General features: G+C 44.3%; 1 protein-coding gene and 1 long non-coding RNA gene across 10 annotated transcripts in view; both read left to right on the forward strand.

Annotated features, from left to right (window-relative positions):
* Positions 1-395: 395 nt before the first annotated feature.
* Positions 396-7,550, forward strand: LOC132469779 (uncharacterized). Of its 2 annotated transcripts, none has more exons than XR_009528484.1 (9): positions 396-753; positions 900-4,411; positions 4,649-4,744; positions 5,311-5,448; positions 5,581-5,665; positions 5,758-5,836; positions 5,910-6,007; positions 6,677-6,819; positions 6,998-7,550. It is a non-coding gene; the product is annotated as an uncharacterized LOC132469779 (long non-coding RNA). The 2 variants fall into 2 exon arrangements; XR_009528483.1 differs by having other exon boundaries at positions 5,311-5,426.
* A 2,821-nt stretch (positions 7,551-10,371) lies between these two features.
* The window catches only part of si:zfos-588f8.1, a 57,293-nt gene continuing 42,703 nt past the window's right edge, over positions 10,372-24,961 (forward strand). For 7 of the 8 annotated variants that reach the window (XM_060067771.1, XM_060067773.1, XM_060067775.1 and 4 more), the window contains exon 1: positions 10,372-10,785. The gene's annotated coding sequence lies outside the window, so the exon portion shown is untranslated. Of the gene's footprint in view, positions 10,786-16,189; positions 16,695-24,961 lie in introns of those variants that run through there. The other variant, XM_060067772.1, reaches the window with a different exon arrangement.

A 24,961-nucleotide genomic window follows, 5' to 3' on the forward strand; every position in this document is an offset into this window, starting at 1 on the left:
TAGTATTTAGTGACCAGAACTGTATGGAGTATCTTGTGTGTGGGGGGGGGGGGGGGGGTGTTTGTATCTATATTAAGTTAATCTTTGGTGTGTGTTTATCTTTATGGTGTGTATCTATATGGCGTGTAACTATGGTGTGTGTACCTATATGGTGTATACCTATGGTGTGTGCGTGTATATATATATATATGGTTTGTGTGTGCATATGGTGTGAATCTATATGGTGTATTGTGTGTCTGTATGGTGTGTGTTAACGTGTGTGGTGGTAGGCGATGACTCCAGTTTAACCAGTGAATGAGTTTCTCTGGTCTCTTTGATGAAAGCTTCCTTCTCACTCTCACACACACACACACACTGCACAAAGTAAGGTGAATTGAATGAAGACTTTTTTTGTTTTGAAGTTTGAATCTAAATCAGTCAAATCAGACTCATCCCTTTAATTAAAATGAGGGAGTTCATTTAAGCTCAAACACAGGGCTGAAATAGCCTCTCACTGTTACCAAGAAGACCACAGGGTGCCGAACCTGCATTGAGTTTTACTAATTAGCTCACCTGCCGCAGCTCGCCTGCCAGGTGGTTTTCTTAATTAGTTAATTGGTTGCATCTGGTGCGTTTCACTTAAAAGGGAACCGGACAGTACATTTGTTTGTGTACTGTTTTCTTGAGGCCTGTTGTGACTTATTTAACATCTCTTCCAGTTTCACAGGTTAAAGACTTTTTGAAGTAAAGAGGAGCATCTCATCTGAACCTGATGTGAGTAGAATTGTGTGGCAAAGCACAACTGACGTGACTTGTATGTTGAATATAAATCACTGATAATGTGTGAAGGAAATCTTGGATTGTGGTGGTTTAACTCATTTGAAATTTGGACCATGAGTAAACTGTTCCTTCCTTCAAAGGTCTATCATGGATATTTAACTGAAGTTCTGTGAGTATCCCAACTTAACCATGAAGCATATCTGCAAACTGTAAGTCATTAATTTCTCATTACTCTTGGGCACATTGATGCATTTTGGCTTCCTGGTGAGTTAACCTGTTACCTGAAGGTTGATCTTAGTAGTAAGGATGTTTTATTGGTTCATGGGTTACTTAGGTGTTTGGTTTATGTTTGTATTAATGATTTGTTAAAATGGTTACAGGCTCCAAGTTATTGTTGTAAGCTGGAGTAATGGGTTGGGTTCTGATATCTTCAGTCTTCTTTCATTCTACTCTCCTGAGCTCTGCATCTTCATCACATGAGTGTTGCTTTACTGATGAGGGCGTGGTCTGAATGAGCAGAGGTGCATACTGGGATACAGAGCTGTCTCGAGTCTACAGGTCTGTAGACACGCCCCCTCAGGGGAAACCGAGTGTTTGAGAAACTGTCGTGACGTCAGTTACATGGACTGGAATGTTCTTAAAGATGGAGACAGGGATTCAGAAGGAGAATCACCAGGGGGAGATGAGGGGGCTCCTCATCTCAACGACTAAAACACAACTTCAGTCTGACAGAGAACCATGGAACACATTCAACAGTTCCCTCCAGGCATCGTGACTCCTCAGGAACAGTTTCATTTCCAAGAAGGTCTTATTTGGGGCCATCCCCATATGGATCCTGCTCCTCAAGAGCCACCCCCCTCCACTGGGTTGTCTTCTGAACAGATTACCTCCTTCCTGTCCTCAGGCTGACTAAAGCTGCACCATTTGCATCTGTGAAGGCCCCTCATTCAGGAAACCACTGGACTACAAAGACATGACTTCAGAGATGTTGAATCAACCCGGGACACATTTTGGAGACGCCAAGCATAATCCATCACCAATGTGGGACGCCACTGAAGAATGTTGTACATAATTTACGTCTCTGGAGACATTGATTGTTCTGTTATGGGTGCCCTGGCAGGAGAGCTGGGGGGGGGGGGGGGATGATGGAATGTTATTTGCTATGAGGTTTTTACCCTGCATGATTGTTTGGCCTTTGTGTGTGTGTGTGTGTGTGTGTGTGTGTGTGTGTGTGTGTGTGTGTGTGTGTGTGTCACCTGGCATGGGGTTCTACGTGCCTGTCCTGGGTTCTGTGTGTGTGTGTGTGTCCGGCTTGCTTTGACAGTGATAATGTTCATACGGGGGTCTGTGTGATTGGCTTGGGCTATTGGAATGGTCAACTAAATCATACCTGTTGGACGGCCACACGTTTACGTAAGGGCCTCCAGTAGACATGAAGAGCCCTGAGCGACGCTCCGGAGCGAGATCCAACACACTTCGCAGGAAGGAGAGTATCCAACTCAAGTGTAAAAGGATGCAAGCGGCGTGTTCAGATCAGTGACTTCAAACTAGGACTACACCAATCAGGATCAATGGAGGATGGACACCAAAAGGAATTTCACAAGGAGAGTCTGACGTTGGAAAGGGACCTAAATGGATATTCAAGATGACCTTCAGACCTGTAATGAGACGGCTCTTCCTACCTGGCTGGATTGATGGAGAGCCCTGTGGATCTTGTCTTGCTCTCAGTTGCACGTCTTCTCAGGCTGAACTGTATTTGTTTCGGACAGGACTAGCTGAACGATTGGTTCCCTTAAATCCGAACCAATCCTGGAACTCCAGCTAGTGGGCTCTTCGAGCTGAAGTTGTGCTCTTCAGCTGAGGAGGTAAGGAAACCTTCACTGGGGCTTCAAGGTGTGAAGAGGAGAATGTTTCAAAGTGTTCCATGGTACTCTGATGAAGACCGTTGTGTTCCACTGGCTGCGAGGAAGAACCCACACATCTTCCTCTTGGCCTTTCTCCTCTGAGAATCCTGGCGCCATCTTGAAGGATATTCCAGCTCATGTAACTGATGTCACGACAGATTCTCAAACACTTGGTTTCTCCTGAGGGGCGTGTCTATGGAACTGAAGACTTCAGACAGCACTGTTTCCCAGCATGCATCTCTGCTCACTCAGACTACAACCCCATAAGTAGGATGCAACACTCTAGGGATGGAGATGTAGAGTTTTATAAGTAACAAGGGAGCAGACTAAGGTAATTAGAACACAATGGAATGTCAAGTCTGTAAATCTTTAATCCATGAAGATTCGTTGGATAGTTCAGGATTTCGGCTTTTTATTATCGGCAGTCCTTTTAATCAGATGCTCACTGGAGCTGTACATGTGTTGGCTGGCTGGCATGATTTGCTGTTGGTGATGAGGCGGTCAGGGTGACGTTGCAGGGCTATGGTCGGCTCTCTGTGAGGTCAACATTTAGATTTGCTCTGTATGGTTTGTACCCTGAATAATCTAGAAAATTGTCAAATGTAGACAGTTTTGTATTGAATAATTCCAGGATTTGAGGCTTAAAGTTGTTGTGGGACGTACATGGTAGTTTGGTTCTTCGTATGGTTTTGAGTGATATAACTTGTACACACTGGGTGCATAATAATGTAAAGGTACACTGAATAGTATTAATGACCAACAGCAACAAACAGATCTCCTCAAGGTAAGTCTGTTGGCTGTGTTTTGATGAAGACCATCGCTAGACTTCAGGATCTTCCTCCGTTCAGCTCAAGGTGAGGCGCTGGTTCTGTTTTTTCTTTGGTTGGTTCCGGCCGGAATGTTCGGATTCCAGTCGGACGGTTTGTGCTTCCCGCCGTGGAAGGTTCTGAGTGCGGTCACTTGATTTAGTCCCAATGGTTAGCATAGAACGTTGTAGTCTTGACAACCATAATAAACCACCTGGCAGTTAGTTGGACGGGAGTCCCCTGAGGGAATCTGGCGGAACGTTCTGGATTGTATTTGCGTAACCTCGAGCCGTTGCCAACGGGAAAAAAAAATTCAGTCGGTTTCCATTGGGAATTGTTGCCCCCTATCTTAAATAACTAAAGTTAGATATTAAATACATACTAACACGTACGTCGTACAATATGTTGATAATTTCCGATGGTTGCGCCGTACTTTTAACCACGATGACGTTGCGGGACTCTCACTGCGTACAAAACAGCGTTCTACTTGCGGGCCCATCAGGGAAGGCTTAAAATCATTTCAAGGTGGAAGATAATTTGACATTTCTTCAACGGAACCCAGCAGCTGAATATGGCTGAGTATATTTGATTTAATATCGCTTTGTGTTCTTTGTTACTTCAGCTTTTGTACGTTCTAAATATCTGCTGTCATTAATTGCCACAGAAGTTAAACACTACCCAATGGAATGACGTTAAACATTGACTTTGGTGCAGAGTTGACAAATGGATAATATAAAAGCTAAAATAATGGCCGTCATTCCCACATGTTACAGTAGAAGATACTCTACAACTGTACAAGGTTAAAAAGGTAACATGTAGTTTGTTCCAAGGTGTCTGCCTCCTCACCCAGAGCAAGACCTCCACCTCCTCACCCAGAGCCAGACCTCCACCTCCTCACCCAGAGCCAGACCTCCACCTCCTGTCAGAAGTCCTCCAGAACAGGTCAGTGCTCTGTGTGAGTAGAGTCTTATCAACTCAGTTTCAATGCATGGCCTGAACCACTTCTTTAAACTTGTGGACTGCTCTGTCTTCATTCCCAAAAACGGGATGCTAATGTCTGGTCTCAAGTCTTTTCTGGCCTTGAGTTATAAAATAGTTCAATTAATTGTGTAACTTGGTTTCGGATGAGTCAAATAAGTTTATTGTTGGGCAAATGCTGATATAAACCTGCTGCTGTAGCTGAAAGGCGAGGCTGAGAGGCTGGGGACCGGAGGCTTGTGGTGCCAGGGTGGACCTGAGGCTGGAGACCAGGGGCCTGCAGCACCGGACCAGAGGGTAACCATCACCAAGCTCATCTGAAACGCTAAAATCCACGGTAGTTTAGGTCTGGTTTTGATCCTCTTATGACTTTAAATTAGAGCTGTCAAGCGATTAAAATATTTAATCGTGATTAATCGCATTAATGTCATAGTTAACTCACGATTAATCGCGATTAATCGCAAATTCTTTTTCTATGCTAAATATCCCTTGATTTTTTTGTCCCATAATTCTTCTCATTTTAATTCTCTTATCAACATGGTGAAGTGCATCGGCTTGTCTTGTGCAAATGATTTTTTATTGATAACAACATTGGCATATACTGATCAAAACAGGACGATACAAAAAAAGAGCCTATAGTGCAATTAAACGACTGCTTTGAACAAATGTCATTTGAACATAGCAGTCAGGCTACTGCTTCTTTGTTTTGAGCCAAAGAAAAAAAAAATATATATATAATTTTTTTGTAAATAAAATATTTGCGTTAATCGCGCGATAATTTTTTTAACGCCGTTAAAATTGGTTTGCGTTAACGCCGTTAATAACGCGTTTAACTGACAGCTCTACTTTAAATCTGTGCCAAGCTGTGAGTAAGTGAAGGAGCTGATGGAGGAGTCGTGCTGAAGGAGCTGATGGAGGAGCCGTGCTGAAGGCCCTGGGCTGGTGGAGGGCCTGCCTGGTGAATGACGTCTGTCGTGGGGTAGATGGAGCTTGACTCTGAAGTGATCATCACACTCACTGCCACTTCTCGTAGAATACTGCTACCGCAAACTACCGGCGTTTGTACCATATATACCAGACGACTACATCTGTTTTACCACATGTTGAAGCAAGACTTCCGCAGTTTGTTCCAGACCAGGACTCTGTCTGAGGAGAGCTGCTGGAGGAGCTGAGACGCTGGAGGACGACTAGGAATCGACCAACAAGGATTCCTCATAAGTTTGTATTTACTTACATGGTTGACTTAAAGGGCAAAATACAGCTGTTACTTTGACATGCGTTAACCAACTACCGCTGTGTTTTCTTACTAGAACGTGTTTCTGGAGCGGAGGCGAGCTGGTAGGGGAGCCGTGAATCTGGAGGATGACCATCACTCTACCAACAAGGATTGTAAGTTGGTATTAACCAAACAAACTGGAAATAAAGGGCTTAAAAATAAGACAAACTACATGTTTGTTACCAGACTTTAGGGCCAGACTCGCGCTGTTTGTTCCAGACCAGGACTCTGATGGAGGAGCCAAGACTCTGGAGGACGACATCACTCCACCAACCAGGATCCTTGTAAGTTTGCCTAAAATAAACAGAGTGGACTTGTTGTAACGCAGGATTATTTTGTCCAGAACGAGTTACGGCATACTATTGTGGTTGTTTACCAGACAAACTACAGCTGCTACTTTGTTACGCGCCATTAGAGCCCAACTACGCCTGTGTTTATGACCTTACATTAGAGACAAACTACTCCTGTGTTTTTTTACCTTGCATTAGAGCCCAACTACTCCTGTGTTTGTTACCTTACATTAGAGACAAACTACTACTGTGTTACCTTACATTAGAGCCCAACTACTACTGTGTTTGTTACCTAATATTAGAGCCCAACTACTACTGTGTTTTTTTTTTACCATATATTAGAGCCCAACTACTGTGTTTGCTACCTGATATTAGAGCCCATCTGCTCCTGTGTTTGTTACCTGATATTAGAGCCCACCTGCTCCTGTGTTTGTTACCTGATATTAGAGACAAACTACTACTGTGTTTCTTACCTTACATTAGAGACAAACTACTACTGTGTTTGTTACCTGATATTAGAGCCCAACTACTACTGTGTTTGTTACCTGATATTAGAGCCCAACTACTACTGTGTTTGTTACCTGATATTAGAGCCCAACTACTACTGTGTTTGTTACCTGATATTAGAGACAAACTACTACTGTGTTTGTTACCTTACATTAGAGACAAATTACGTTTGTAACCAGACCAGGATCTGGAGGACTGATGGAGAAGCCGTACATCTGGAAGGCAAATCCTGAGGACCACCAGGACTCTACCATCAAGGATTCCTCATAAGTTTGCATTATCTGGACATAGTGGACTAGGTTGGGGGTTCAGCTCTCAAACCAATGGTGCCGGGTTCAAGTCCTAAGAATACAGTGATGCTTCCTTGAGCAAGGCGCCCTAAAGCCTGCCTGCTCCTTAATTACTTATCTTTGGTTCAGATAATGTTGCATCTTTTGTATATTGAACCTAATCAATGTCCTTGTTTGGTCCGGGCAGACGCACCTGAGCTGAACCTCACCTGATCCTGTTTGGTCGGGGGTAGACACACCTGAGCTAAACTTGCCCTGATCCTGACATCCTGCTGGTCCCGTCTCCTCAGTTCATCTGAGCCTCGTCCTCCAGAAGACCTGCTGAGCTCAGCAGTCTGAGGCTGATGGATCAATGACCTCCAGTGGGAGTGATCTTCTTGACCCCACATGTAACCGTGTGCTTCCACACGCCTTTCCTTCACGTCTGTCACTAACCTCACTACTTCACTACTCTCTACTGCTTCCTCTTTTCTTCCTTCTCTGTGGTTCAAACCTTTACACTGAAGGCGTGTCTTCCTGCCCTCAGAGGGTTTAGCGTTAGGGTTGAGAGTCAGGGTTTAGAGTCAGGGACAGAGCTGGTCAGGGAGGACTGCTTTTACACAAACCTCTTCACTTGCTTTCGGAATGGTGGTGACATTTTGAAAAGATTCATTTGGGAAAATGTTTTCCTCTGCTTTCCTTTACAAAATTGTATTAAACTTCTGTCAAGTGTTTTTATTTATATATTAAAATCCCACATTGACTTCGACATGTTTGGTGCGGTTCATTTAATTGTCCTTTTAACTTGGTTAATGTCAAGCTAAACTCCTGCAATACATTTAATATACATGATTAGGCCTGGGTAAAAAAATCGATTCAATCGATTTTGGATCGATTTCGTTTAAATTTCACGCTATCGATTCACAGGGCATGAGATCGATTATTATTTTTTATTTATTTTTTTGGAAAAAATTTAAGGAGTTTTATAATACTTCTTAAATGGTATAATCTTTACAATGGTTATATTTTAGGAAGATGGAGGCAGTTTTGTTTATAGTTGCCTGGATTGTCATTAATGTAGCCTACAAAATAAAAACATGTCTTTTGCAGTGTGTTGCATGGAGATAATTTCATTAATATATTGAATTAGGCAGGCCATCACGTTGAATAGAATGTCAAATCTTGCTAAGGATGTTAATTAACAGTCACAACTACAAGATTTTAGTCACAATTAATGATGATAGCCTATAAAGAATATTTCCTTACAATTTAAGAAAATTATCATTCAATCTAGGAGCAGAATCAGATGGAACCGATTCGGATCGAATCGAATCGTGATTAATCGATTTAAAGCCTTCAGAATCGAAATCGAATCGATTCAGGAACTTGGCCGTGATACCCAGCCCTATACATGATTGTTATTCAGCAATGTTCACATAATCCATTTTGTAAAAATATGAAACCTCTATATTACTACTAAATTCAAGCCTATTCATGTATTAAACAATGTACATACTGCCTCGCAGGCCATTCTCTGCTACTACAACACGTTCAATCCAACAACCCGTCTCACATCTATGTACTATAGCTACGTTGTTTCAAACGGAAAATGTAGTTTGGTGTGAGACTGTTGTCCAGCAGAGGGAGCGGTCATACACCTTAATTATACAGGAATGTCTGTGTATTTACATTTTAAAATGTTCATGGGCTGGTCTAGTTTGTCTGCAAATAACTCTCCCTCCAGCAACAGGATTGGTCGAAACATATGAAGTGAAAGAAATAAAAGCCCAGTTCACCAGATCTGAGGTCAGCTGCGATCAGATTTTGGATCATGAATGTATTGAGTGAACGACGTCTGAGCTAAATATTAACCACCTGGAACTTGGACGGCAGGACGCATGTTTACCTGGTCGATTAGGCCCTGAACGCAGAACCTGAACCCAGACATCCTAATCACAAACCCTGTGTTTAATTAGCCCCGAATATAATTTTTGGGTTAAAGTAAAAGTAGAAATATTTAAGTACTAGTCTAGATAGTCCTTCTGGCAAGAGAATAAACAGTTTAAAAACATAACCTTTTTACCACCTTAAGTGAATTAACCTATCCTATCCCCAGTCAGATGTGTGTGTGTAAAGTCTGTCTCACTTGTGTTAATTTTACTCTGAAATAACTTGAATGGAACTTTAGACATTAGGGGATAAGCAGCACAGCAGTCAGGTAGCTATTTTAAGCTATAATAAACTGCGCATTTTGTTTATTTAGGTGAAGCATTATGAATACAATTTCATGCAAAATAAAGCATTGGCATTTTCATTTTCCGTCTGGGCTAAGCCCCGGATGTTTATGATACCTAGAAACACCCCTGGCTTAAGGAGTGGACCCATCAAAAACTCATTTCACAAACGCATGTTTTTGCTATGGCGACACATTAGTGCCATAATTCACTAATGTGATAAAAGATGCATTCGGGCGTATTATATTATTCCACACGCGTAGATATTAACTGCGAGCGCGCAAATGATCTCTGCGCGCGCAAACAGCCTCTCGCGCGCGCAAATTACCTCAGCGCGCGCAAAAAAGCCTCTCGCGCGTAACAGCCTCTCGCGAAAGATGTTTTTACGCTCGCTCGAATTTAATTTTGGCACTATGGGGGAGGGAACCAAGGCAGGGCGGGCTTTCCTATGATTGGCCGTTTCTGAAGCGCGATATTTGATTGACACCCTCCTCAGCCTTCCTCTCATTCAATTCTGAATTGTACAGTAAATAGCTGAAACGACAGTTACGTATTGTAACTCTAGATTCTATGAGTATAGGCGCAGCCTTTTAAGTGTCGGCCTCATTGTCCTTTAAATAGCTGAAGAAAAGCTGTTTATTGGGAGCAGAACGTCCGCCGGCGCCCGACTATATCTGCGAAATGCGGACGTCGTTGAGGCACGCCGCACGCGGACGTAATTGAGGCCCACGCTGTTGGTGGTCGGGGATTACACATTTTTCAGTGCTACGGCTCACGCCTAGGGATAACTCAATAGCAATAGCCTTAAAAGGCTGTGCCTATACTCATAGAATCTAGAGTTACAATACGTAACTATCGTTTCAGCCATTTACTGTACAATTCAGATTGGAATTGAATGAGAGGAAGGCTGAGGAGGGCTGTCAATCAAATATCGCGCTTCAGAAACGGCCAATCATAGGAAAGCCCGCCCTGCCTTGGTTCCCTCCCCCATAGTGCCAAAATTAAATTCGAGCGAGCGTAAAAAGATCTTTCGCGAGAGGCTGTTACGCGCGAGAGGCTGTTTTGCGCGCGCTGAGGTAATTTGCGCGCGCGAGAGGCTGTTTTGCGCGCGCAGAGGTAATTTGCGCGCGCGCAGAGATCATTTGCGCGCTCGCAGTTAATATCTACGCGTGTGGAATAATATAATACGCCCGAATGCATCTTTTATCACATCAGTGAATTATGGCACTAATGTGTCGCCATAGCCATGCGTTGCCTTATCTCTGCCTGTAGGGGGCGCTGCCCGTTCACTGACGCACCGGTGCAACAGGGCGCGCTCGAAGCCTTGGCTTGAAGCTTTTTCTCAACTTTTTCATCCGCGCGCAGGCTGTTGCTATTATTTGGGCAAAAGAAAGGAAGTAGCGACGGGGCTAACAACTTAGCTGTTTCAAAGGGATCAATTCGGCTCAGGGAGTCTGTACTCATATATTGGCGGAATACGTCCCTTCTCTTTTTGTGAGGTTCCTGAAAATGGGCAATAGGTAGCGTTAATTGTATTATCCGGCTACCCTGCTCTCGGACCGATAGAGAAAGGTTGAGCTTTGTCTGGGAGGCACCGCCGCTGTTAGCCTTTTCGCTAGGACTGCTGGGGCTGCCTGGTTCCCATTTCAGTGGAAAATAACAAAAAGAAGACTACTGCAAAGCTGCAACCTGCTTTTATTGTTTGAATCACGGGATTGCAATAAAGGACTATCGCCAGACATGAAGCAGACAGGCGAGCAAGGTAGGTCGTGTTGGCTGTTTTTGTATTAGTAAAATCAGAAGAGTAATGTTGACGTTACTATGAAGTAGGCTGTTCATATCACCCATTATGTGCTTTTCAAAAATATACTTTAACGTTAAGGCCACTGGTAGATTAAAGTTGAATGAGGATATCTTTTTTTTTTTTTGCTGTAGAGATCAAGTCGAACCTAGTTTTAAACCAGCTCTGTTTCGAAACATTGGCAGCAAATTCAACAAATATGCCACTCGAGCCTTTATTTATACACAGACTTGCGTTGTGAAAGTGCTTCATATCGAACAGCATCAATCATTTCCCAAATGCATCCCATATGTTTTGCTTGTACTGTAGTCTCCGTTTCAAAGTGAACGGAAACATCTATAGCCATGTTCCGTGGTGTCCACTGACTGTTGTAATATACCAAATGTCAGTGGGCGAAACAGCCTTGCACCATGGTTCAGCCTCGTTCTGCTGTTACATGAACAGTGGATGTCCCATCGTATAGGCTACGTTCGCGCTGTCTACTCCCAAGTCCTCACAGTTGTGGAGAGAAAGTAGCTGGACTGGTTTGTTGTGAAGCACGACTTAAGAAGATGTACTATCCTGCTATAAATCGAATCAAAGCTTAAACGAAAGGAAAACATCAAAGTAACCTTTACTATGGGACCTTTGAGCATTTCCAGGGTATACCTTTTGGTTAAGAAAACTATAAAGAAATCTTTTGGAAACATCTGTGGCATGTGGTAGACCTTTTGGCTATCCACTTCATCTATAACAAAACCATACTACTTGATCTTGTCCACCTGTCGTACAGCCTTAAGCAACCATTTCAAACCCCCTCCTCGAAGAATGGAACTGCCAGCTCCCAGCTACATGACTAATATCTTGGTGGTTGGGGAAAAAAGTAATCACATAGGGAAATAGCTGAAAGGAACTGTATAATTAGGCGTGTGTCCACTTCACGTCCTCAGTCACTAGGGTTTTACGGATGTGTTCATGCTCGTGTGTACAGTGGGACTTTGACATCATTGCTTAATGATATGGTACGTTTCCATGGATGCACATAGAGATTATTCATTGTTGGCTCTTTGGCATATTAGCCAATTCTGTGTCTTTGAAAATAATTAGTGTAATGATCTTTGATAAGATAAGATAAAGCCTAGATAGTCGTAACATCTTCCATTCACCCAAAAAACAGTAAATGCTATTGTGAAAAACATGGGCAGAACATTAAAAAAAGGTCTATATTGACCAAGTTTGCTATAGAAAATGGGAGTTTTATTGTCTTGTTTTGTGTGGCAGTGCAGCTGTTTCTAGATCACAAACAGAGTGCATCCACTTTACAGACCCTCAGAAAGACATCCTTTGAGCCTGTGGTCTTGTAAAGAAAAGGGGCTGGCATATGGGCCTGGGCTGATGGTTCCTGCTCATCAGCTCCGTAGGAAACGGAAAGACTGGGCTGTCAGAGGCTGAGAAATTGGGGAGGGTAGTAATTTGTGTGATTAGGCGAGAGGAGGTTGAAGGAGGAGAGGGGAGCTTGGAGGAGGGTACTGATGGGGTGTATTTTTTGATCTTTTTATTGGAGCCTTTGGTAATAATTGTCCCTCACTCACAGGCTGGCTAATGCAACTGTTCAAGTCTACGGAGGAAAAGGTTATCAAAGGCCAATGAAAGCTGTTCCATTATCTCCCAGAGACCTCAGAAGATTTTTCACTTCTGCTCCGATTCAGCCTGTTCCATTATTTTGTAAATGTTAACCAATAGGTTGTTTTGTTTTGTTATAAAGCAACCAGTTTAATCTAAACATCTCTTTGCTACAGTATTAGGAAACCCTTTTTTATGAGCATTTTTTTCTATAGTGCGTGTTTGTGCATTGTGCATTGATCATATAAAGCAACAAGACACACCACATGGGAGACCTATATTTGAAGACCATGACTCAAGAGGTGTCATGCCCGTTTTTGCATTGCATATGGCTGCAGAACTGTCACGGCTGCAATGTGTCTTATCAACCACTTCTGACAAGCTGGTATGTTATCTCACACAGCTACAGGAACAAATGTGTTGTTTAAATAACCAGCTTCCCATGACAGCTGTTTTATGACTCATGGCTAGCCCTAGATGAAATTAGGTCTAAGTGTGGATTACACAAACTGATTTGATTTTATGTCATTGTATTCAATTGTAAAATTTATGTTTCTGTTTATCGTCTGGCCACAAATATGTATAATGTTAAACTATGTTCTAAACATCTACCTGTGGATTGATGCCACACCTGCCACCTGCATTCCTAAAGGGTAACTCTGTCCTCAGCCGATAGGCCTTCAGTTATCTAACCTATTCAAACGCATGAAGTGGGAATTTTATCCACACAGAACCAGCTTGCAAAAGGGTTTAGGTTTATCATAGGTTTATTTGATAAGGGATTTTATTTGTTTAGTGTTGTGTTACAGTTACAGTCTAAGGATCGTGTGACGACGCTCTTAACTTTTAAAGAGGCAAAGAAAATCCTGGAAAAGGAAGAAACCACAACGCAGGATTGGAAATTGGAATCCAGTCTCTACAGAAAATGGTTAACAGTCATCATGAAAATTGAAAGAAGGGGCTCTTATAACTATTGGTTAAGTCACAACCAAATTCTGGCTGCACTGGGATTCTCCTTTTGTTGCGTGATTCGGCACAACGTCACAATCCCTTAACCGGTTTCTATGAACTGTTGAATGAGGTTTACTACATATGAAATGGCAACTGCCTCCACATTTGGTCGGGCTTGGCAAGAATGTCAAGGGCATGTAGAGTCCTGTGTCTCTCTCCCTCTCCTAATCTGCCATTGAAGCACATGCCTCTTTGTTTCACTGTCACTGTAATGGCTGTTAAGGACATCAGAGATTGGTTGACATCGGTGTTAGCCTACCTTCTGTACTGTCCTCTGGGAGGGTTCTGACACAGGCGTTAGCAACATGATTTCCGGTGTGTAATTCAAACCGGCTTAGCATTCAGCCTTGCGCATAGACGGTGAATGTATCCTATATGTGACACAGATTTGCGGCAAGCCCACCCCACAGAGACTGGAACTGGGGCAGCTGGAAGGGGAGCAGGCTAAAAAAAGCGAATGAGCTAGTGATAAAGTATGTTGGATATCTAGGGAGTATGCGACAAGTGCATCTGGGAATTTTTGAAACTCTATAGGCGAAAATGCACTCATCACAAAAATGGCCGTCTTTTAATAGAAAGACATTTTGAAACAGACATGACGGTTGGGAATATGTTTTTTTTTTTTTTTTACTCCAACGCCTTCGGCTGCTCGGATTCTTCAATGTGGGCTTGCTGGCTTTATGGGCTTTTCTAAATAAGACGTGCTGTAATTATAGGGTATATATGTGGGGAGATGGCCGTCACACTGTTTAGACGTGGCCAGCGTTCATACACTCGCTCGTCATCAGCCCATCACTTCAGAACCATGTTCATGGTTTATAAGGAATTGTACCGTACTGCAAAATATGTAAACCCCCCCTTGTACGTGATTTATACATTTTCCAACACGTGCAAAGTTATGGAAGACTGAATAAACCACCTTCAATTTGAAATGTGAATACATTGTATTCAAACAGAGATTGGGGTTTGGAATAAACTACACCAAAAGTCCTATATTTTATGGAAAACCAGGAAAATCTGTTAAGATCTGAACGGCTACTAAAATCCTACACGTCTTACAGCTTGTGACTAGTTCCAATACCCTGAAACAACTGGTAGCTTTCCCACACTTTGCTGGGCTCTCACATCTGTAAATATGGCCTCTATGAAACCGTTACAGGAGCATGTCCATTTTTACCAAAAAGCTACCTATACTGTATACTGCAAGCCATGGTGTTGTCTGAGAATAACAGTACATGCTAATTTCAGCATCAAAGAATGAGGAATCTATAGTTTTTTCAAAAGCCGACCTAGTGAGACTGTGGGTCTCACTTTCAACATTATTGATGTTACCGTCAGCGAAATGGCTCTGCCCTTGTGCCTATTTGCGATGTTTCAGATAAGTGTGTGTGTGTGTGTGTGCGTGTGTGTGCGCGCGCGCTCTCAGGGACACAGGATGCCTAGTTAATTGCCATGAGTGCTTTAATGCTCCCTCCTCCATCTTCTCTGTGGTCAGTGATCCTGTCTCCTGGGTCTAGATTATGGGCAGGGAGACGGGACCTCCCCTGACGGGCTAGATCTAGATTGTATTATTTCAGAGCAGCGCAAATAATCGAGTACAGCCTTATGCTAAGATCCTTGTGCTTAGAATTTCATGGCAATAGTTTACCTAAAGTTACCAACACACACAATGCGTAATTAGCAATAAATACAACGTATTATAATCCATGATGTAATAAGTTGTTGAAGGAAATGAGCTGGATGTCAGTTGTGATTTATTTAGTTCTCAATTGTTGGCATTCTTCATATTTATTTTAGGAAAATTTGTCTTTTTTTTATTTCAGTCCAAAAATATATTTGGGGTTGCCCAGAGTGCAAATCATGTGAAAGCGATCGTCTTGTCCACCCAGCCAACTTTCCAACCTGAGCAGATGTAAATACTGAGGCACAGGAACAGGGGGTGGACTGGTTTGTTGCTACAGTAGATGGGCGCAGACTGATTCACACGATGCTGGAGCCAACCTCCTCACCCTCTCCCTAGCTGCTAATGGCCCAACAGCACGGGCCACCTTCTGCAGCCAGCGACGGATGGATGGATGGATGGATGGATGGATGGCCGGTCAGAGGGTGGAAAATAGGCTAAATTTCAGCCAGGCAAAGCGGCAAGGGTGACAAAGTGTTCCCATTGAACGTGCCAGGTTAGCTCTCACAGCCCCCGCTGTAAGCCACAACAGAACCTCGAATAACCTGTGAGTTAGCGTTCCATACAACAGTGTTTAACCGAGAACAAGGCGTGCGTTGTTTGTTTTATCGTTGCTTTGTGTTTTAATTAATTAATTAATTAATTAATTAAAGAAAGGAAAGGACCAGAAGACCATTTGTTATGCAATCACATCAAGGAATGTTGATTTTGGAGCCTAATAAGAGGGATTTCATTACCAAACGTATTCCAGGTTTTCTTTTGGCAGAGAGATTCCCGATTTAGTTTTCCATGTCCATATGCCCTTTACAGGGCTGGGCTATTGGACCAGACCCTGTTTGTGTCATAGTCTGCAGGCTGCAGTGTAGCCAGACCAAACCAACAGATGCCTGAAGGTCTGTGACGACGAGACAGGGACACAGAAAGACTTGGAGAATGAAACAGTGAAAAGGCAATGCTGTGAGCATTACAGAGAAGAGAGATGCAGCGGGAAAACACACACACACACACACACACACACACACACACACACACACACACACACACACACACACACACACACACACACACACACACACACACACACACACACACACACACACACACACACTGTGTGGTAAAGGGGGTGGGGCTGCTATTGACACAGAAGGGAGAGCTGGGGGAGACGAAGAAGCAGGAACAGTAGACCTTGGCTTGGCTGTGTGTTCACTACGGTCCGCCCCCCCTGCCTTTTTTCCTTTTCTTTGCTCTATTTTTACCTCCCGGTCTGACCGGGCTCACTGCTGAATGAATCCATATGCAAGTAGCATTACATCTGGCACGGAGGAGGAGGCAACATTGGGAGGGGAGGAGCTGATACTGGGGGATGTTGAGTGAGCCACAGGGATGGAAGAGGTGCTGTCGTAACGGTGGATTTTCCTAATAGACGATACTCAATGGCTGGGGACTACACTGGATTGTGCATTTGATTTTGATTTTTTTTTCTTCAGGCTCAACACATCCACATGTTTTGTATTTTGGGTTTTTTAGCTGGATGTACAACAAAAGAACAGACAAGTGGCCAGCTGAAATGTGTGAGGTTGGTTGCCGTGGTGTCCTGCCATGGATGCTTACTACTACACACCAGCGTGAATGTGTGAATTTGTCAGGCCACCTATACATCTCCAGGAGACACTCCTAGAATAGTATTTAGAGTAGATTATATTACATGTAGTCCATGATAAGCTTCTCATGGCAAGACTCCTTTATTCACATACTGTGCTTATCTTCCTTGAAGGCCCACTCTGATGAATTGTAATCCTGTACTTAGATCATTTATTTGCAAAACAACAGCTCACAAAGGATTAGTTTATGCAATGCTTTAAAACTGTGAGCACTTGCAGTGCTTGTGATTGCTGATATTACTTCTAGCATAAACGTCATCATGTGTAGGACGTTTGTTTACCAATTGGTCATTGATTCATTTGCACTTGGTCTAACAGTAAACTGCTTACAATTGGAAATACTTTGGTATAATTACCCCGAGCCAATTCTTTGGGTTGTATCTCCAGGTCTGTTCTAGGTAAGATATTGTGGCTTGGGATGCAGGCTGGCCAAAGAGGGATTTGGCTAGGTGAGCGGGTGGGCCTAGAACATTCAACCTTTGTCTGGTACTGTTGTTTTCTTGTGTGCATGTGTTTGAGTTTGTGTTGGTTTATTCTCACTACGGTTGCACACTTTCTTATATATAAGATTGCGAGCAAGGTGTGTGTGTGTGTGTGTGTGTGTGTGTGTGTGTGTGTGTGTGTGTGTGTGTGTGTGTGTGTGTGTGTGTGTGTGTGTGTGTGTGTGTGTGTGTGTGTGTGTGTGTGTGTGTGTGTGTGAGAGGACGATTTAGGAGACTTAAGTCATACTCAGAATGGACTTGGTGTCTATGATGTAGTGGTCTATGATGAGTGTATAAGTAGTAGTCTATTCTTGTGCCACAATGGAGTCATGTGTTTTTGCAAGTGTTTTTTTGGACCACAGTGGCCCACATGAGTGAGTGTGTACAATATCTCTACTGTCTGCGTTCGTTCCTTCACTTCCTGTTCTTTTCCTGATTTCTTCCTGCAGCCACCCCACATTGTGTGTGTGTGTGTGTGTGTGTGTGTGTGTGTGTGTGTGTGTGTGTGTGTGTGTGTGTGTGTGTGTGTGTGTGTGTGTGTGTGTGTGTGTGTGTGTGTGTGTGTGTGTGTGTGTGTGTGTGTGTGTGTGTGTGTGTGTGTGTGCGCGCGCTTCCACCCACGCTCATTGGAAGGAAGTGCTTCCTTTGCTTGGGACAAGCAAGAAGGCCACATGTCTAGGAGAGCAGCTGTAATCCGGCCACACTCGACTCACATAAACTAGGTTTCACCACGGTGTGGAAACAGTTGAGATGACCAGCGGGACCAAAGGGGGGCCAGGGACACTAGGTCACTAATATTGGGCCGGAGAAAATGTTTGCATATGTTCTTCTGTGTCCTTCGTTGAGGGCTCGACTAGTTACACCACACCCTCCCATGGCCTAAACAAATCTAGTGTATAAGCCTAACGGGAGGGATAAGGGACCGATTCCCTCCCATCTAGTTAGCCTGAACTGCGGCGAAAGTTCTGCGAAAAGTCTGGAATCCCCTGTCAGGCACAGAATCCCAGGACAGCCAATCAGGAGCGGTTGAGCCTTCTGGATACCATTAAGTCTAACATAATGCTATCCCCCCCCCCCCCCCAAACATCCCATGTTCGAGCATGATTCATGTGGACGCTGGCACTTGTGGGTCTAAGGTTTCAGCTCGTCACTGATTGAATACATGCATTACTCCCCAGACCACTGTGGCCCACATAAATGCGCTTGGAGTAACCTCAGGGTGAAATCAGAACCAGTCTCCCACTAAGCCTCCAGAATACAGATCGGAATCCCTTCGCTGCTCTCTCGTTCATCTGGAGTCTGATCCGTAGCAGAGACCCCGCAGTGGTTTCTCACAACAAATGAAATACAAAACAGCCGTACATTTCTAAAGTTCAGTCGAGTTGAAACCCATTCAGACGCCTGATCTCCTCCCAGTCTGTGTCCCATGGGTGTTAGGAAAGACTAGTATGGCCCGGGGTTGTGACTGTATTGTTGTATTCTGACACCGCTCTCCCTAGAGAGCTTCCATCCAGTTGCCCTCCCCTGTGGTCCACTCCATGCCCGTTGCTGAGCATGACCCGGGGCATCTGGACCCAGTTACCAACCCAGGGCCAAGTGTGACGACATGTGTTAGGTTGGGGGTGGCAGAGAGGGGAGACTGGCTGATTGGGGGCTTTGGGGCTGGTGGCAGTGCAAGAGCAGCATCCCCCCTCCTCTCATAGCTGAAGTTGGAGAGACTGTCGGGTGAGGCATTACTGAGATATAAGGAGCTGAAGGGGAGAGCTTTGAGGGGGTGTTGTGTTGTAGTCGCTTGTGTTTACAATTTTAGGTGTGGGGGGGGGGGGGGGGGGGGGGGGTACGGTCATATCCAGCCTTTATGGATTACCGTCCTGCTGTGAGATCGCATAAAGAAGGAGTTTATTGAGCTGCAGCTGGAATTGGTGTTGAATTCCTACTAACAGCCGCCTCCAGAATAGTAGCAACGCGAGGCACAGGGACCTAACACTTCCGTGTATTCGTCCTCATGTCTCTCTGTCCCAGTGTGTGTGTGTGTGTGTGTGTGTGTGTGTGTGTGTGTGCGCACAAACACACAATTGGGGGTCATGCCTACCTCGGAGGCAAGTCAAATGAATAGCAGCTGGCTATCATCATCAGTTGTCAATCAATAAGTTGATCACCAACTGTATGAGTTTGAAAGTGACCAATCAATGTAACACCATCGGATGACCTCCTACTTATCGACCGTCATCATTAGGGATTGTTTGGGGTATAAGAGTCGGCATTGTGGGAATCGGGGGTCGAAACAAACAAGAGACAAAACTTCAATCACTTTATCCTTTGTCATGAATGAGTCTCTGTGTGACAAATCGGAACAGTGTCAAAGGACTTTGATACCGGCCTCTATGTTATATTTTTATCAGTGTATCTAGGCCAGAAAAGAGGGTTTAGACTTAGGGCCTGGGCTGTCTCCCTGTGAGAGAATGGGGGCGCTATCAACAAGTCAAACGGGGGATCCCTGCAGATCCTGTCTTCTTTATCCTCTTCTTTAAGAAGGGCAAGCAGATGCTCTCCTTGCCTGGCTTTATTGTTAGTGGCTAGCCAGCCAGCCAACCCAATGACAGGGGGAGGAGGAGAGGTTTCTGAGAGGCCACTTTCTCTCTCTCTCTCTCTCTCTCTCTCTCTCTCTCTCTCTCTCTCTCTCTCTCTCTCTCTCTCTCTCTCTCTCTCTCTCTCTCTCTCTCTCTCTCTCTCTCTCTCTCTCTCTCTCTCTCTCTCTCTCTCTCTCTCTCTCTCTTGCCGTCTCTCTCACCTTCCTCTGTCTGTCTGATTTCCCCGGCTGACGGCTGCTGGATGAGTTAAATCCTCCGATTGAGGTGTCGGCCGCCCGTAAACAAAAGGGCAGAGGCTCTGGTTGGGCCACATGGCTCTGGTGGGAGGGCCCCCGTCCATTCACAGTCACTTGGGCTGCATCTGCACCACATAAAGAAACCCAGGAGAGCCTCCGGCTGCCAACCCCACCCCCTCAGTCTCTCTGCCTCTGCCTCTGCCTCTGCCTCTGCCTCTGCCTCTGCCTCTCCCTCTGCCTCTCCCTCTCCCTCTCCCTCCCTCCCTCCCTCCCCCCGGACCCACTCACTCTGTTTCTGTTCTCTCAGCATCTTATTGTCCCCAGAGGATAGAGCAGGCTTCCTTGGCAGCGAGCCAGCGCGTCTCATCTCCATTAGGTCAGCAGGCAGGGGAGAGGTGTATTGGTGATGGATACCCTAACAATCCTCTTCCTCCCCCTCCCCAGGAGTCCCAGGAGTACAGGGAGAGATGTGAATCCACAGCTGGGGGTATTCTAATGTACTTCCGTAGCTGCAGCTCTGTTGTGCCTTCTTTAATAATTAATAAAAACAGCGTTCGGTAAACCTTTTCGGAGTCCACAGAGGTAAATGATGACATTAATGTAGGATGAACTTTGAGTGTGTTATGACACTTTAGTACTGCGTATTGGTAATTTTTCTTTCATCAGTTTTTTTCACTTCTAATGCGTTGGTTGTAATAATTGATGAATGAGCCGGTGCCATTTAAGGTGTCTAACCAGGTGTTCCTTGTCAAAATACGGTTTACAAAACCATTTGTGATGTAAACTGTCTGCAGCAGGGTAAGTTAGTCATACCCAGTAATCGTATCTGACGTAATATGATAGATTAATCACAGTTATGCGTCTAGCCCTGACTTCAGGAGTCATCATTTGAGGTGTGGTGTTCAGCCCTTGTTTCCCATAAAAATGGGAAGCAGTATTTCTTATTGTTTTGTGTTTGTATATTACTTAGATAATAAGTTCAGCTTTGCGTCATCATGGCTTCTCTCAGCATTAACTTATTTAGTGATACTGAACTGAGCGAGATGAGGGAGATGTTTGCAGTCAGAGACGATCCCTGAAATGCCAGTGGGGATCCCGTTGTGTGGTTGAACTGGAATGTTTGGGAGTATGTATGTCATCGACCCCTGATAAACGGCAGTGCTCACACACTACATCACAATACACTTCCTGTCCACATGACCTCTTTGGTGAGTACGTATGAGTGGGCGTGTGTGTGTGTGTGTGTGTGTGTGTGGGTGTGTGTGAGTGTGAGACTTACAGAGGGAATGAGCAAGCCTGCTGTTTTAAACATTGGTAGCCTACGTGTCATGCACCCAGTCACTTCCGGCAACCCAGGCAGTTGCCTAGCAAATGGTGTGTGTTTTGGGTTTGTATTTTGAGACGTCCAATTTTAAGGATGATTGTTTGTCTACGCTTGGTGCCAAAGAGCTCAGGAAACCTCACTTCCTTGCGTTTCAGCCATGAAGCCTAAATAAGTGGCTGCACAGTGTCAAAACAAGAGCAAGAGTTCAGGCAGTTTACTTTTATGATAGCATGTGTGTGTGTGTGTGTGTGTGTGAGAGTGTGCATGTTAATTTAATATCCATCTCCCTTTCCTGGAGCTTATGGTGTCGCATCAATCTGTGGTTTGATTTTGTAGTGGTGAGGAAGTGGATGCTTGAGGGGGGAAAAGAGTAGTTTCTAGTTTACATAGATATCCTTTCTGCTGTCATCTGTCATAGTATCCCACGGTTTAAACTACTCAGTTATACTGCATAAGCATTTACTATAAAAAGATCCCGGGTACTTTTGTTTTATCCCAACATTTGGGATTAGAAATTGTCATAACCCATCGTGTGTGTGTGTGTGTGTGTGTGTGTGTGTGTGTGTGTGTGTGTGTGTGTGTGTGTGTGTGTGTGTGTGTGTGTGTGTGTGTGTGTGTGTGTGTGTGTGTGTGTGTGTGTGTGTGTGTGTGTGTGTGTCGTCGCCCAGGTGTGCACACGCACACCTGCAGCTCCTTTGTGCTCAGTTTTGTTCTTACAAATACAGTAGTGTTTTCAGAATGATGTCATTGTTATTGGGTCGTTATACCAAACTTGACTCAGTCAAGTTGAGAGCTTGACTGAGTCAAGCTCTCTCTCTGAGTCAGAAACACTGCCACGAAAACACTGTTTTTAAGTTCCCCCGAGGTTAAGAAATTAAGTACACAGATGTGTGATCCTGGAAATACTATTCAAGTACAAGTGAAGGAACAAAAATACACTTTTAGTTTTGCTGGTTACGTTTATTTTCCTCCTGTGATTTGATTACATAGCAATGATTGAATCAACCGGTATACTGTTTGAATAGGCCTCCTTAATTAGATACTAAGAGGTTAGCTAGGGTGGGTCGGCCTCTAGGCTGAGTAGATCCTCCAAAACATTTTCTTTATGGAATTAGTTAGATGTGAAGCGCCTCCTTCGGTCTGCCGTACACAGCTAAACGGTGTCTGCCTGCCGTAGGCTTGGTCTAGTTTGTTGACTTAATCCAGCCGGTAAGACGCTATAAACCCCTGGCTAAGCTGCTTCAGAGCGGAGGTCCCGGCGATCCTCCACTCTTATCTGTGGAATGCCCGTCATCCTCTTCTTGGGTTCCAGAGGAAGGCCACTCTACTATCTGTAAGGCCTGGTCTCCCTTTGATTGTCTCCTGGGATTCCCTATTCCTTCCCTCCCCCACACCCCTTACGCTCTCTCTCCCACTGTTTTAGTTGATGACATGCGTCCCTGCCCTCTCTCTCTCCCTTTCCCTCTCCCTCTTAGCTATTTGTTCTATCCCTCTCCCTCTTAGCTTTGTGTTCTATCTCTCTACCTCTTGGCTTTGTGTTTTCTCCTTTTTGAAGTTGGTTTAGCAGGCAACGGTGGTGGGGGAGTTTAATTGACAGAGCTAAACCAGACAGAGCTCATGATGGGGGATAATGTTGATGCTGTCTTCTGCGGCGAGCTCAGTTCTGCATGCCGTGGCGTTTTATAGACTTGCATGTGTCTGGAACTGTGGTCAGCGAGGCTGGCAAGGGAACAAGCTGAAAACCCTGTCTCTATTTCCTCCTTTTTCCCTCCGCAATGTGACCTCAATTATTCCAAAACTAGCCTGTTCCAGATGCAGTACTCCAGACTCTGTTTTTTTCCCTTACTGTTAATGGTGTTATGAATAGCTGCTCCTGAACAGCACATTTTATAAGTATGAGTGTAAAAATGATCCTCCGGTTTACAGTAGCAGTCATTAGAAGCGCTCCCTTTCAGACCATTTTAGATTAGGGGGTCTATGCGATCTGTTTTACACGCAACTTTATTAGCGAACACAACCACTCAACACTATCCTCCTATCGCTCATTCATTCGCTCAGAACAATGTCAGCCATGCATTCTCAATGGGAGCAGTTAGGGACTAGGCTATAGGGCTAGGTTATTGCTTAAACCAAACCCTTACAAAAGGGATTGCATTGGAAAAGCTCCTGTTACTAAGCGACCTACCCCATCTCCTGAGCTACTTCTGCATCCAACCGACACAATCCAGGGGCCCCTTCACAGAGGGCTTCATTTGTCTCTGTACAATGTACCGCTGATCTTTACTATGGCTGTAGCATTTAGCGCAGAAAAAAGGGGGTAGTGTGTGTACATCGTGTTTAAAATTGGATTGGCGATGTTCGAGTTTGCTCTTTGGCTCCAGTGTTGACAGTCAACATTGACCTATTGGATGTTCAGCTCCTGGTGCACAATGTGTTGAGAATGACGAGTTAAATCTAGACCTGAGATCTGTGGGTTGTTGAAAGAGTATTATCATGTGTGGAAATGTCTAATATCGAGAAAACACAACTAGAAATTGATAATGTGGAATTGTAACTTTACTTTTTTACTTTCATCTATGCAGAAGATAATCTGATCAGTCTGGGGAAATGCCTGGCAAGTCATATAAAACTACAATATAAAGGTCTAGTAATAGTGAATAATATATTTATTGCTTAAAACTAATGTAATAAATAACTTGTATATGAAAGCCAACACGCTAAACTCAGCCTGTTTTAAATTGGGTCATTTCAACCCATCAACTAACCCGTTTTGGATGGAAGACAACATAAACCATCTCTGCTTGAATCATGGCAGGCCCCCTCCTTCCCGAACTCCACCTCTGGTTCAGATTACTGTGCAGTCCTCAAGTGATTTAGGCCAGGTTCCTGTTCCCCTCAAGGAGGCGCTTGGAAGTTTACAAAGCATACGTTAGTCATACAACTTCCGGCTTTGTGATCCATCATCAGCCCGAACTATACCCAACAGTTATTCGGCCTGTACTGTGTCATCGATTTCTTGTGTACATTAAAATTGGTCACAGAGAATGTACCACGGGATGAATCCCTTCAGAGTCTGCCAAATGTACTGCATTACCTGTGTATATTAGTCGGTTGTATCCTCTCAAAGCACTGCAGATCATTTTTTACTGTACTATATATATTCTAGACAAGGGTTCTTGTCTGTATTTTTATATCATTGATGGTAATGGTGTCTACTGTCTGCCAAACTGTTAATCACGTGATGCCCGTGCCAGCTTGCATTTCTGGCATCGCTGCCGACGATGTACTGCCAGGCATCGTTGGCAGAGGAGGGAATATACTGTGCTCAATTGGTCATGTCTGGCCAGATAAGGATAAGCTCTAGTAACACTCCGGCATTGGGGCAAAATGAACATGTTGATATTGGAAACGAATGTGCAACGCTGTAGGGAAAACCGTTGCAGCAACGGTTTTCCCTACAGCGTTGCACATTCGTTTCCAATGCTAACGGTGCTACAGCTAACGGTGCTACAGCACTGTGGCACCCAGCTGCTCTGCGGACGCTGTGCC

The sequence above is a fragment of the Gadus macrocephalus genome, chromosome 12 (assembly GCF_031168955.1).
Source record: "Gadus macrocephalus chromosome 12, ASM3116895v1".
Classification (NCBI taxonomy): Eukaryota; Metazoa; Chordata; class Actinopteri; order Gadiformes; family Gadidae; genus Gadus; species Gadus macrocephalus.